General features: G+C 36.4%; 1 protein-coding gene across 27 annotated transcripts in view; it reads right to left on the reverse strand.

The window, feature by feature from the left end:
• Positions 1-10,190, reverse strand: part of LOC139757284 (uncharacterized) — a 145,907-nt gene extending 135,717 nt beyond the window's left edge. For 6 of the 27 annotated variants that reach the window (XM_071677643.1, XM_071677654.1, XM_071677651.1 and 3 more), the window contains exon 1: positions 9,372-9,501. The gene's annotated coding sequence lies outside the window, so the exon portion shown is untranslated. Of the gene's footprint in view, positions 1-9,371; positions 9,503-10,166 lie in introns of those variants that run through there. The other 21 variants (XR_011714582.1, XM_071677648.1, XM_071677644.1 and 18 more) reach the window with 10 other exon arrangements.
• Between the last annotated feature and the right edge of the window lie 4,080 nt (positions 10,191-14,270).

Consider the following 14,270-nt stretch of genomic DNA (forward strand, 5'->3'; position numbering starts at 1 on the left):
ATCTACCATAAACCCCAACTAAAACTTCTCTTCATCCTCAGCAAGCAAGACAGTATCATCTGCAAAAAAGGCTTGTCACTAGCCACCATACTTCACCATACTCCATCTCTGTAACCCCTTTCCCTTGTTTTGCTTTAATCCCTCTTATCACTGCTTCCATATATATGTTAAAAGTCCACACTGACATCACACCCAAATGTATAATGAAACTTTCACACAACTCTCCATCCACTCTTACAAACACATTTGCTCCTCTAAGAATGCTTTCACTCCACCTAACAGTTGTCCCCCTACCCCATATGTATCCTTAACATATCTCATAAAGCATTCCACTTGACTCTTTCATATGTTCTCTCCAGATCCATAAAAGCTGCATACAGCTTCTTACTTTTCACTAGATACTTTTCTGCAGTCCTTCTCAAGGCAAAAATCTGATCCACACATCCCATACCTTTCCTAAAACCCCCTTGCTCCTTACTTATTCTGCATTCAATTACTTCCATCACCCTATCAATCAACATTCTTGCACACACTTTTCCTTGTATACTTAACAGACTTATTCCACCTTCTACTTCTTACTCTATCACACTTTCTCCTCCATAATTGAACATTTCAGCTGTAATAACATCCATTTTAGGTGCCTTTCCTACCCTCAACCTCATTATTGCTCTTTTTACCTCCTTTCTTCCAATTGGCCCCTGCACTTGTACCCTTTTCCCTCCATCCTCTATACCCATGTATATAACAACTGCTACTCCACCTTTTGCCACATTCATCATTCCTTCAAAATACTATTTCCATCTTCCTTTTGACTCAACAATTCCATTTCCCTTCTTCTCACATATACATTGCTACTCTTACAACCACCCTTTTCCTTTTCCATCTCCTTCCATTATTTTTTCTAAACTTTCTTTCAAAATCTTTATCTACATTACTTTCTTCTATCCATCTCAAATTACAGAGGTATAAGTTTGTTGAGTATTCCTGGTAAATTATATGGGTGGGTATTGATTGAGAGGGTGAAGGCATGTACAGAGCATCAGATTGGGGTAGAGCAGTGTGGTTTCAGAAGTAGTAGAGGATGTGTGGATCAGGTGTTTACTTTGAAGAATGTATGTGAGAAATACTTAGAAAAGCAAATGGATTTGTATGTAGCATTTATGGATCTGGAGAAGGCATATGATAGAGTTGATAGAGATGCTCTGTGGAAGGTACTAAGAATATATAGTGTGGGAGGCAAGTTGTTAGAAGCAGTGAAAAGTTTTAATCGAGGATGTAAGGCATGTGTATGTGTTGGAAGAGAGGAAAGTGATTGGTTCTCAGTGAATGTAGGTTTGCAGCAGGGGTGTGTGATGTCTCCATGGATGTATAATTTGTTTATGGATGGGGTTATTAGGGAGGTGAATGCAAGAGTTTTGGAAAGAGGGGCAAGTATGAAGTCTGTTGGGGATGAGAGAGCTTGGGAAGTGAGTCAGTTGTTGTTCGCTGATGATACAGCGCTGGTGGCTGACTCATGTGAGAAACTGCAGAAGCTGGTGACTGAGTTTGGTAAAGTGTGTGAAAGAAGAGAGTTAAGAGTAAATGTGAAGAGCAAGGTTATTAGGTACAGTGGGGTTGAGGGTCAAATCAACTGGGAGGTAAGTTTGAATGGAGAAAAACTGGAGAAAGTAAAGTGTTTTAGATATCTGGGAGTGGATCTAGCAGTGGATGGAACCATAGGGGGAGGGGGCGAAAATTCTGGGAGCCTTGAAGAATGTGTGGAAGTTGAGAACATTATCTCCGAAAGCAAAAATGGCTATGTTTGAAGGAATAGTGGTTACAACAATGTTGTATGGTTGCGAGGCGTGGGCTATGGATAGAGTTGTGCGCAGGAGGGTGGATGTGCTGGAAATGAGATGTTTGAGGACAATATGTGGTGTGAGGTGGTTTGATCAAGTAAGTAATAATAGGGTAAGATAGATGTGTGGAAATAAAAAGAGTGTGGTTGAGATAGCAGAAGAGGGTGTTTTGAAATGGTTTGGGCACATGGAGAGAATGAATGAGGAAAGATTGACCAAGAGGATATATGAGTTGGAGGTGGAGGGAACAAGGAGAAGTGGGAGACCAAATTGGAGGTGGAAAGATAGAGTGAAAAAGATTTTGAGTGATCGGGGCCTGAACATGCAGGAGGGTGAAAGGCGGGCAAGGAATAGAGTGAATTGGATTGATGTGGTATACCGGGGTCGACGTGCTGTCAATGGATTGAATCAGGGCATGTGAAGCGTCTGGGGTAAACCATGGAAAGTTCTGTGGGGCCTGGATGTGGAAAGGGAGCTGTGGTTTCGGGCATTATTGCATGACAGCTAGAGACTGAGTGTGAACGAATGGGGCCTTTGTTGTCTTTTCCTAGTGCTATCTCGCACACATGAGGGGGGAGTGGGATGTTATTCCATGTGTGGCAAGGTGGCGATGGGAATGAATAAAGGCAGACAGTGTGAATTGTGTGCATGTGTATATATGTATATGTCTGTGTGTGTATATATATGTGTACATTGAGATGTATGGGTATGTATATTTGCGTGTGTGGACGTGTATGTATATACATGTGCATGGGGGTGGGTTGGGCCATATCTTTCTTCTGTTTCCTTGCGCTACCTCGCAAACGCGGGAGACAGCGGGGAAAAAAAAAAAAATCTTATATTCTTCCCACCTCCTTCCCTAAACTTCCACTAGTACATTCCTTTCACACAATCAAACATGTTATTTTTCCACAAAGAAATTCTGAATCTGACTATTTTTCTTCACTGTTAAATAACCATAAAGCTTCCTCACCCTGCATTTGTATCCTTTTCCTTCCATCCTCCATACCCATGCATGTAACAACTACTACCCAACCTTTTCCCACATTCACTAGTTCTTCAAAATACTCTTTCCATCTTCCTTTTTACTGAAGAACTCCACTTCCTTACTTCTCACACTTACATCCTCACTCTTAGAACCACCATTTTCCTTTTTCACCTTCCATCACTCTTCCCAAACTTTCTTCTAAAATCTACTTTTTCTTTAATTTCCTTTATCATTCTCTTACCATTCTGTTTACACATCTTATATTCTTCACACTTCCTTTGCTTAACTTCCACTAGTATACTCCTTTCAAGCAATCTAACGTCATTTTTCCACAACAAAATTTTAAATTTGATCATATTTCTTCATCACCTTTGAATAATCATAAAGCTTCCTCACCCGACATCAAAATTTCCATGGCACAATAGTGGTATCTGGCAAAGAAAATCTAGGTTTTGAATAATAAAATGAGTATAACTTATTGAAAATGTTTTATCAATACTCTGAGCCTAAGATTCACAATCAGGTTATATTCCTGGAAAGCCTGCCAAAATTCTGGGCATCTTAAATAACTGAAACCCAATATAAAAGGGAAGTTATGTTTCTGAGCAAAATTTCTCTCTCAAGTATGAATATAAATGAAACAGTATGAGGACAACTCCTCATGCTCTCTTACAATACAACTTAGATACTTAATGAAAACATACCATATAATATGATGATGTGGGCTTGAGAAGGTGATGGAATGGGATGGGGTAAGGATTACTGGAAGGAAGAGATAGGGGGACTAGGCTCCCCTACATTATCCTAAATTATGTGATGAGGCAAAGGTGCTTGAAGTTTCTAATTAAATCATCTTTGTATGTGTAAAGGTACAAAAAAAAAAAAAGCAGTACATTATCAAAGTCATTGTTAATCAGTGTAAAACTAAGTGTATGTGTGCAGAGAAAATACTGTGTGCTCGTAAAAAAAATATATAGAAGTTATGCAAAACAAGCTATCATGTTTTCCTGGTGCCTTTTGTCTTGGACAGAGGTTGGGAACTAACAGACTAAATCCATTACATCCAAATCTCAATGTGATGGGTCCTTAACTATCAAACAAAATTTGGAATGTAACAAACTTTTAAAGAAATTTGTTAGGTCCCAAACAAAGTCCAGTGGGCTGCAGAGGGTCCATCAGAAACTGACTTCCAAGACACTGAAGTCTGTATGAATAGGATTTTACTGTAAAACTATACAAACATTGATTTGGTTTGCTGCTGAATACCACTTGGAATGGCTGTGGAGAGGTTAAGTGATGGGAAAAAAAGCCATTCAGTCTGCTCTCTGGTTCTTTACATGTATGAAGTTGGCACAATGCTCAATCCAAATCCAGTGTCTCTCATACAATATAACTAGAATAATTAAAATCAACATAATTCTAGCCTGTTACAGTAACCTAAGTGAAGTTTTCATAGATTCTGTTGAGTTTTTCAAGTGTTTCACTTTTTTACATTATCCCCACATTTTTCCTGATTTTCATATGCCCCACCATTTTCACCTCCACTAACATATAGCAAAATGCTCCAAATCGTGCTCAACCACTCTTATTCTATTCTTTAAATACTACATGACTACTGCAAGAGAAAATCAATATTCAAAGCTATTTGCAATGAAAGTAAACTGATACCCTTTTTTAATAATTGACCTAACATCTTTCCTCAACTTTGGTGCCCAAACTACTTTCAAGGAAATTAACTTTGACTATACTTTAAGTCAAACAAATGACATAACTGTGCCCTCCTAAATGCAACAAACTTAATGATATGATTTTCATTGATCTTCATATATTTATGTTGCCACAGAACTAAAATGCATATTCAAGTAATGAGAATTCTTTTGAGAAATATATAACTGTAATGTAGGTTTGTGTGGTGGGTGCCATAAATCTTGGTCCATATTCATCATTAATCCTTAAATATATGGTGACTTGCAATTTTGCAACCATAATTTGGACAATTAAATAAGGTTTTCAAATTTTCTGTAAAGCATATAAAAGAGAAAGATATATACAAGAAAGTGAGCTAGCAATTTCTATAGCCATGTTAGAGTGCAGAAATTAACCCTCTCAACAGTGGGAATAAGAAGGGGATAGAGACAGTGGAGGTGAGAATCTGATGCAAATCTAATAATAACTCATTACTAACTATCAAAGAAATATACGTGAATGCAGAGGATATATAGAAACATGTGAGCTAACATAACTTACACAGGATGGCCATGAGAACTCCTTAAAAAAAACATGAATTCCCCAGGTGGAGGCACTAGGGGATTGGGGTGTGGGAATGTACACTGTGGGGTTAGCCTCAAGGCCCACATCTGCTAAGTGACACCACTATCAATGGTTACTTCACATACATTCACATAAATATTTGAACATTTACACTTACTTACATATACATTTACAGTTTAGAATTATCTCCACAGAGCAGTAGTCTATAATAAGCACCTATAATGATCAAGACACCTTTAGCAGCCATAGAAATATCCTAATTCTGGCTGGCTATTCAATATAACTCACAACAATTAAATGCACTGCAAGTTTTCATGTAGAGACTCCTGGAGTTTATGGGTTAGTGTAATCATTGCCAAAAGATGGCAAGATGATAGATGTTAACCTTATTCATGGATTTATTCAACTTCAATACAGGCGGACACAAACAACTCATACATGTGATATCTACAAACTGGTAAGTGGTCAACAGATAGATGCTTGCCTAATGATCTTGGCCCATCCTCATTATTAATGCAAGTATCACTGAGTGATGAGGAGATAAATGATAACTTGTTTGATGATTTATGTGACTTTAATAACACATAAACATAAAAACCATGTTCATAAGACATCTACAAATAATTGAAATGATCAATATAAATGCTTACTTAGTAATCTCAGTCCATTCTAACTAATCATTATTACTGAAGGATGATCAGTGATTTACTGATAATGGACAGAATTTTTAATGTATAAATGAATATGTTAACTATATTTGAGTAAGTCAAAAGCCGAAATGAAAACACATGGATATCAACAAGTAACTGCATTCACTCACGACACTTCTCATTTTTCTTAGTTTTACTAGATTAGCATAGAATGATCACAAAACCATTACAAAGAAAAGTAAACAATGACAGAACATTGGGTTCTTTGAAGGCTATCATGTTGAAAAAGTAAAAAACAAAGCAAGCAGTTTACTAAACCTGAGTATTGCCGGACTTACGTGCTATCATAAACTGACATTCATATATTTTCACCAATACCCATGACCTACTCACTGCAGCACACATGATTAATTGATAGCAATTATTTCTTTGCTTAGACTCTTAGAATTTCATATCAATGTTTCAAAAAGAATTATCATACTTGGCAGTAAGCCTCTCAATAAAAATATTTTCCACAGAATGCGATGCATGATCCATTTGTTTGCGAGTAGTGAAATAGAAAATATACGGAACACGTTCAGAGTAATGATATACTGTACATGATGTACCAGCATCCCCTAATTCATGTACATGGTATTTGTTTATGTAAACATCTCCATGATCGCACATCATCTCATGATTCCTATCTTTATCAAAGTGTGAAGAGAAGCAAACAAATGAAAATAATGTTGTTAGTATACATTTCAAAGTTGGTGCTGGGAGAGCCAGCCATTCATTAACAATAAACAAAATCAAAGTGGCCAGAACTTAGGGGAGTTCTGCAGTATCCTCTTACCATTAAAATGAATAATGTTAAGGGTAAAATGACACTTTAGCTCTGCCACTTTAATACTTTTGGAATATGAGTGATGCTGTTTTGCAGTGGTAGTGCAACATTTGTATAAAACAGTAGCATGTACAGCATGAGCGAGATATAATTTTTCATCCTACAATACCAAAATGTGAGGGCTATAAAAATTACATAAAATTTGGGGTTAAAGAACAGACAAACAGATGACTCACCTCTATAAATCAACAGAACCTATGAAAACCTCACCTAACTTCCCCCAACAATCATAATTTACCCAGCACCATGTTTTTTATACCATTAGTCTACATCCGGCTGCTAAATGTTTTCTAAATCCACAAGAAGCAAACAAAGAGAACAGCTAGCAACCAGATGTAAGCACACAGAGTGTGCATGTTCTGGACCATGTGGTGTGGTTACAGGTGAAAATAATTCTATCGATGGATTTCAATTGTAACTGAAAATTACGGTACATATCAATTGATAAAAGTCAGATGAGGTTTTCATAGGTTCTCTTTATTTCTACGAGGGTTTCATTTGCATTTACCTTTAACAATGTAATCTCTTCCCTAATCTTCATAGCCCTCCCTACTATCTACATCCTTATCATCACAAAATAAACAGATAATCTCAACTCACTTTGCCATTAACACTAACACTATCACTCATATTCATAGTGGAAAGGCGAAATTGGTATTTCACCCAGTTTCGCTTCTGCTGTTGTTACACTGATTTATTCATTGTGCTAGTCATACTCATCCTGTGAGAAGATGCACCAAAGAATAACAAATGTCACAAAGTGTCAGACCCCATTAGGCATATCATAACATTAATTGTTTTGAAGTTAAGTCATTATGTGTTTCCATTCTTTCCATATAGGACATTCATCTACTACATGCAAAATGTACATACTATCCCAAAATTAGGTACAAGTAAAGAAAACTGATGCACATTTTATAGCATTATAATGTATTTTACTCTGATGGAACTAGCTGCCACTGTAAGAGACATTTAAAAGTATTTTTTTCCTTTTTCTTTCCTAAAACTGATCTTTCAATATCAAATGCGTCATTTGTGGCAGAGATATGTGGGAGAGGGAGTGTTATATATCAAATAATAAATGTAAAAAACTAATAAATATAAAAACATAAAGATAACCTGCCTACTTTAATACTTCAGATGTAGTGGGTTCTATCATCAATGAAATTCTATAGTTAAAAAACATTCTCCACTCTTGATTCGTCTACTTTGGAAGATAAACTGACCATTCAGATATCTGTGGCGATACAGGAAGCTAACCCTGTGTGGAACATATCTCATAAGCATTAACTCTTAAATCCTATACTGACATAAAGACATTTGAATTCATTCAAAATATTGGTAAAACTCGGATCAAGTCGTATTTGAATATTACAACACGTGGCATTCACTGGAATGAATAAAAAATTTAGGAAAATATGCATTTCTAGAATACACATTTAAGTTTTTGTTTTATTATATCTTCACTCTCACTGCATATCCACATATGATCCTAATGAAGCTCAAATGAACCAAACTGTATCAAAGTGTGTAGTAAGGCTAACTGGATGTTAGGATTCATTAATAGGTCTGTCAGCAATAAAACTCTAAGAGTATTGCAACTTTATCTTGTGTTAGTGAGACCACATTTGGATTATGCAGTACAGTTTTGGGCTCCATACTATGCAGTTGATATAGATTGTTTAGAGAGAGTACAAAGGCGAATGACAAAAATGATTCCTGGAATTAGAAACCTCACTTAGGATGAAAGGTTAAAAAGACTGAATTTACACTCACTTAAGAGGAGGAGGGTTAGAGGGGATATGATTTTAAGTTTTTAAATGGGTGAAGGGTATTGATAAAGGTAACATAAAAAAGTTCTTAGCATGGCACCACCGGATAGAACAAGAAATAATGAATTTAAATTAGAAAAAAAAATAGATTCAGGTCGGATGTGGGGAAATATTGGTTCAGGAATAGGGTAGTAGATTTATGGAACAAGCTGCCAAGTACAGTTGTGGATGCTAGGTCTATAGGTAGCTTTAAACGAAGGTTGGATGTGTTTATGGTTCAAGCAGTTGGTTGTAGGGTGGACAAACTCAGACCTGCCTAGCATGGGCCAATAGGCCTCTTGTAGTGTCTTCGCTTCTTACGGTCTTAAGTACCAAATGAATGTTTTTGTCAGCCGTCTGCAGGACAGCCATTTCTCTAACGTCCTCAAATATTAGAATATGATGTTGTGACGCCATAGGCGTCCCTACTGTGCATTTACTCTTTGCTAAATCTGAACGTGTTACAAATGCACTACATACATCATCAAGCGTTCATTTCAAGGCCCTCCATAATTTACGGAAACTTAAAATTAACTGAGTCAGAGGTGCTAGACCAAGACTCCCACTTTCTATATCAAATCTAAATATCATCAGGAACCCAGTGGTACCAAATCTGTTAAATTATATAGAAAACACACATCCGCCTCTTCGACCTTTACCCAAAATTGTTCGCCACACTCATCTGTCCAGAGTTTGCACAGACTACAACCAGTAAAATCCTTTCCGATTCTATATCCCCACTACTTGTTTTAAGTATTCCATGACTAGAGATACATTAGCTAGCATTACTGGTGAAGAATGCAAGTTACTGAGGACCATCACCACTGACCATCAGCCAAACTCCTACCCCCAATACCTCTTCTACCAAATCAAACATCCATTATAACTCTGTATGCCCTACTCAAGCAGCACATGTAAAGAACTAACATGAAATATGCTTGATCTGCTGTACGAGTCCGTTGTATGGTTAATAAGTCCACCTGACACATGCACGTTCAATGATGATAGTACTCATTTGTTATTGTTGTTTACGGATCTTGTATTGACTTGATCCGACTTCTTGTACAAAAACTGAAGCATAGTTCTTTATCACTATAATATTAGTATACATACTTCTCGACCAAGGATGTTTAATTATTACCCATGATTAGTTTGTCGTCGTATCTTGATTTGATCCCTGTAATTCTTTCTGCTAATCTTGAAATATTACTTGCTATCATAATACTTTGAGATGAATTATATATTTTTTCGATCCAACAGAATTTCTAAATATATGGTGTTTATTCCAATCTCTCTGACTGTTTCTTTACTAGTTTAGTGCAATTCACTCATTCTTGTCATAGTGGTGCTGGGGTCTGGTATTTCTGCCGCTACTAATCGGAGGCTCCTCACACTAATGTTTTTTCCTCTCACCTTTGCCTTGGTATTCTTGTTTAAAGTGCTATTATGTTGCAATCGTATGAACAGTCCTATGGTGTCATAGCACGTCTAAAAAACAAAACCAGTTCAGTCATCAAGCCCTAACAAAAGGACGTCAAATGGGTATGCAAACTTCAGTTACATTTCAGTAATGAAATTATTCATCTGCTTACTTTCAACTTATGTACACTGTTTGTTAACACTGCTCTGTTCAGTTCACTGTAGTACTGACTACCACCTTTAGCTGTACTTAGTTGTGTTGATGATATGATTAACACCTCAGGGTATACTAATACACTCTACCTAGTTTGGCATCAGTGCGTGTGGAAGGTTAGGGCTTGTCACCGCTTCTCACAAAACCAAAATCCTCCACAGACCCCTCCTCTCCACCACCACCACTACCATTATCACCAAAAAAAAAAAAAAAGTCACCAGAGGAATTTGGTTGAATATCAAGTCATATTGATTAGATAAAGATGTACCTGTATCTATGATTAGGTGTAGGAACATTGGAGCTATTGTAACTAGACTTATCTACTAGTGTAAAGAGGGGTTTGTAGTAATCAGAGTTGTAGCTGGCCTCAATCTTTGATATAGGGCCAATGTCAGAGTAATCAAAATGATGTATACACATTGCTTTGCATCTGTTCTCTGATTATATGTCTGCATGCAATAACAACATTCAATGATATTTATATCCCCCAATTCTGTGGCCTTATTTGATATTGTTAGATAAGATGAAATGCTCCAAATGATGCTCCACAGCTGCTACTGTATTCTGCATATGTTACATTAGCAATGCAGAGCCGGATCAACTTAAAATCTAAAGCACATAGTGAGATAGAGCTGAACTGATGAATTACTGAAAGTCTGTTGCAATCATTGGGATTCCTATGAAAATCTATTTTGATAAAAAATATGATTGTTTGAAAATCTGATAGTCTGACAAGATTCATCAGAATAGAGCTACCTTTTGCCTGTGGCCATGTTGAAGCGACAAGATTCATCAGAATAGAGCTACCTTTTGCCTGTGGCCATGTTGAAGTGCATGGAAAGAGATTGGATTTAAACATTCAAATCAGTCAACCTTACCTAACCCCCAACTAGGGGGCATGGCTCTCTTGACCATAGCTCAAGTAAAGATACTCAAGAGATGGACATTAATTCAAAAAGAAACAAGAATCATGGACCCTAGCTTGCAGCCTTCATGCACATTACTCAACTGGGTGAAAGTGCACATGCATTGCTGGTGAATGCATTCATGAATGGTGGCTTCTTTTAGTATAAACTTTTCTAGAATTAGTTTTATGCTTTGATATCATGCGTGGCTGCTAGATTTAGTGAAACTGAAAATTTCTCTTCTTACTTTTTCCCATACTGATTTTGCAACAATGAAAAATAAGATATAACAGTTGATTATAGTAGATAAATGCTTAATTGCATTTGTTGTTTCAGTTACAGAAAGAAAGTATCACCATAAAAGTCCTGCTGTAAAAAAAAATATGATTGATTGTAGAAGGTACATGTTTGATTTTATATGCTATTTCAATTACAGACAGGACATCTCACCATGCAGGCCCTTGACTGAAGCAGATGCAGAAATACTGAATGTCTGGTTTTCACGAACTGGATATCTTTTCTCGTACCTAATCCTGAATACAGCCCACAGGGGACAAGATGAGAACAAGCTGATGCTAATAACACCTGCTCAACACTTCTTGCTGACATGTGAATGGAATCTGAATTTTTCTAATGTGACTAGCACCTTTTATTAATAATCGAGCGCCTGTAATATCTTGATGTTGAGAGAATAGATATGAAATTTTTATACATATGTTTCGTGAATGAAAGATATAGCGCAATAATTTGAAGCAACTTATATAAAAGCATGTTTTACAGTAGCAAAAAGTTGATAACATTTAGTTATTCGGTGAAGTTTTTTGATGAGTTATGAATTACTAAAGATCCTAATTGAAGATGGAAAGCTTGACAGTGAATTACTCTACATTAGATAGCAATATTATTATTTTTTAACATAATCAGGTTACCAAAAGAAATGATAAGATGGTCATTGCTGTATAAATCATAAGGAAGGCTTGGTTTGAGAAGTTCAGAAAAGTGTTTGTTATGAAGAACCATGTCAGGAGACAAGATTAGTCACAAAGGTGAAAAATTGTTTCAGTGATGACTGTGAGAAACTGGTCTGGGTGGGTAATTTTTAGAAGCACAAGTGTATCCAGATAGGTGAGAAATTGCATGAATGTGAGGTGGGGAAGGATTCTTTAGCAAGACTTTACACAGAAAATCTACCTTAATATGTATAAGTTTGTTCATACAGGTGAAAAAAAGTTGGAATGTCAAGGATGTGGGAAACTTTTTACTCAGAACTGGAATTGTAAGAAGATTGAGATTTTTCAAACAGATGAGAAAAGATGTGAATGTGAAGAGTGTGGGAAAAGATTCCTTTCAAAGGATTACCTAAATGGACACATTAAAACTTACACAAACGATAAAAAGTTTGAATGTGAGGAATGTGGGAAACTATTTACATGGAAACGTTACCTTAAGAAGCATAGGCTTATTCACACAAGTGAGAAAAAATATGAATGTGAAGATTGTGGGAAAAGATTCCGGACAAAGTATTACTTAAGAGACCACATTAATATTCACACAAGTGAGAAAAAATTTGAATGTGAGGAATGTGGGAAATTGTTCATTAATAAAGGTGGCCTTAATAGACACAAGATTATTCACACAGGTGAGAAAAAGTTTGAATGTGATGAGTGTGGAAAGCTGTTCACTCAAAAAGGCAACCTTAATATGCATAGGGTGGTTCACACTGGTGAAAAAAGGTACAAATGTGAAGATTGTGGGAAAAGATTCTCTGGAAAGCGTAACCTGAAAAGACATATCAATATTCACACAAGTGAAAAAAAGTTTGAGTGTAAAGAATGTGGGAAATTGTTCATTGATAAGAGCAACCTTAACAGGCATAAGCTTATTCATACAGGTGAGAAAACGTATGAATGTGATGAATGTGGTAAGCTATTCACTCAAAAGAGTAGTGTAAACATCCATAAGTTCCTTCACAGGTGATGTAACTTAAGGGTATTTCTTGAAAAGGGCATCCTCATCACCCATAGTTTTTTTTTTACAAAGTTTAAAAGAGTATGACACTATGAAGAGAAGAGTCTCTGGAAAGAGAGACCTTGAAATTCACTTTAAAATGTACAAAGGAAAGAAAAGGTTTTATTGTAAAGATTGGCAAAATAGTCACTCAGAAGAATCATCTTGGAGTACATTGGCACGTAAAAATTGCCTCAATGTGAGGAATATGGAAAACAGTCATATTCTTTGTCAGCATGATTAGAAAAGGTTGATGTAAGGAATGTGTTTACATTCATCAAACCCAGAAACAGATATATATTACATACCCATCAACTATACTCTAATTAGTGGCACAGTTACTTGGACCATAGTTAGGTAAAGTCAGCAAAACCGCCTCTTGAAAGAACGTGGAGGAAGAGCTAATGTGGAGCCAGAAATAAACCATTCATTAGTAACATATTCATTAGCTGTAGAAGAGCTGCAGCTGGTTGACACTGTAATTAGGGTACATGAAGGTAAATAACAGTCCTCACAGTTGGACTGTGGTATCACACAGTGGTTATGAGGTTCATCCATTTTTGTGAACATTTATAGCAGCATTCATGGACAATTGATGTATTAATGTCATGCTCTATGAATTGTAACACTTATCATTACAGACATAAATGGGTAGCCTCCCATTAGTATCTTGTTTTCTTGATTATATATTACACACATATAGTAAGTTAGTAAGTAGCTAGGTCATGATTTAAGAATTAGATAAAGAAGCAACAAAGATACATACACATGCTTACATGTTGGAAAGGATCACAATTTTGCGCATGATCAAGATATTCCTATGAGTCCCTGTGGACTCATAGGAACATGCTTACATATGAAAGTAATGGAGTTTTTATGTTGTGCAGATGTAAAGCAGAGTCATTTCTGCTGAATAGGGCCCTAGAAAACTTACTAAATGTATATTTAGAAAAACAGAAAAAATGCAGCGGTAGCACTAGAAAATGTCTTTATTCATTGAACTATCATTGTCAATAATAGATGACTTTGATCTTTAGTGAGCGAAATGGACAAAGATTTACAAGGAATCAGAATGCTAGAAAAATAGAATCTGACTCACTACATAAGTCCCAGTCATCCTGTTCATGACAGTGACAATTTTCTGATCGATAACAAATTTATCACTTACATTGAGGCCAGCCCAGAAAAAGGCCATTCACTTGAACAAGAAGCCAAGGCAGTATCTATCTATCTATCTACCTATCTAATCTCTGATGCTCATTCCCTCCCAGACCTCTCATC

Source organism: Panulirus ornatus, chromosome 25 (genome assembly GCF_036320965.1).
Source record: "Panulirus ornatus isolate Po-2019 chromosome 25, ASM3632096v1, whole genome shotgun sequence".
Lineage (NCBI taxonomy): Eukaryota > Metazoa > Arthropoda > Malacostraca > Decapoda > Palinuridae > Panulirus > Panulirus ornatus.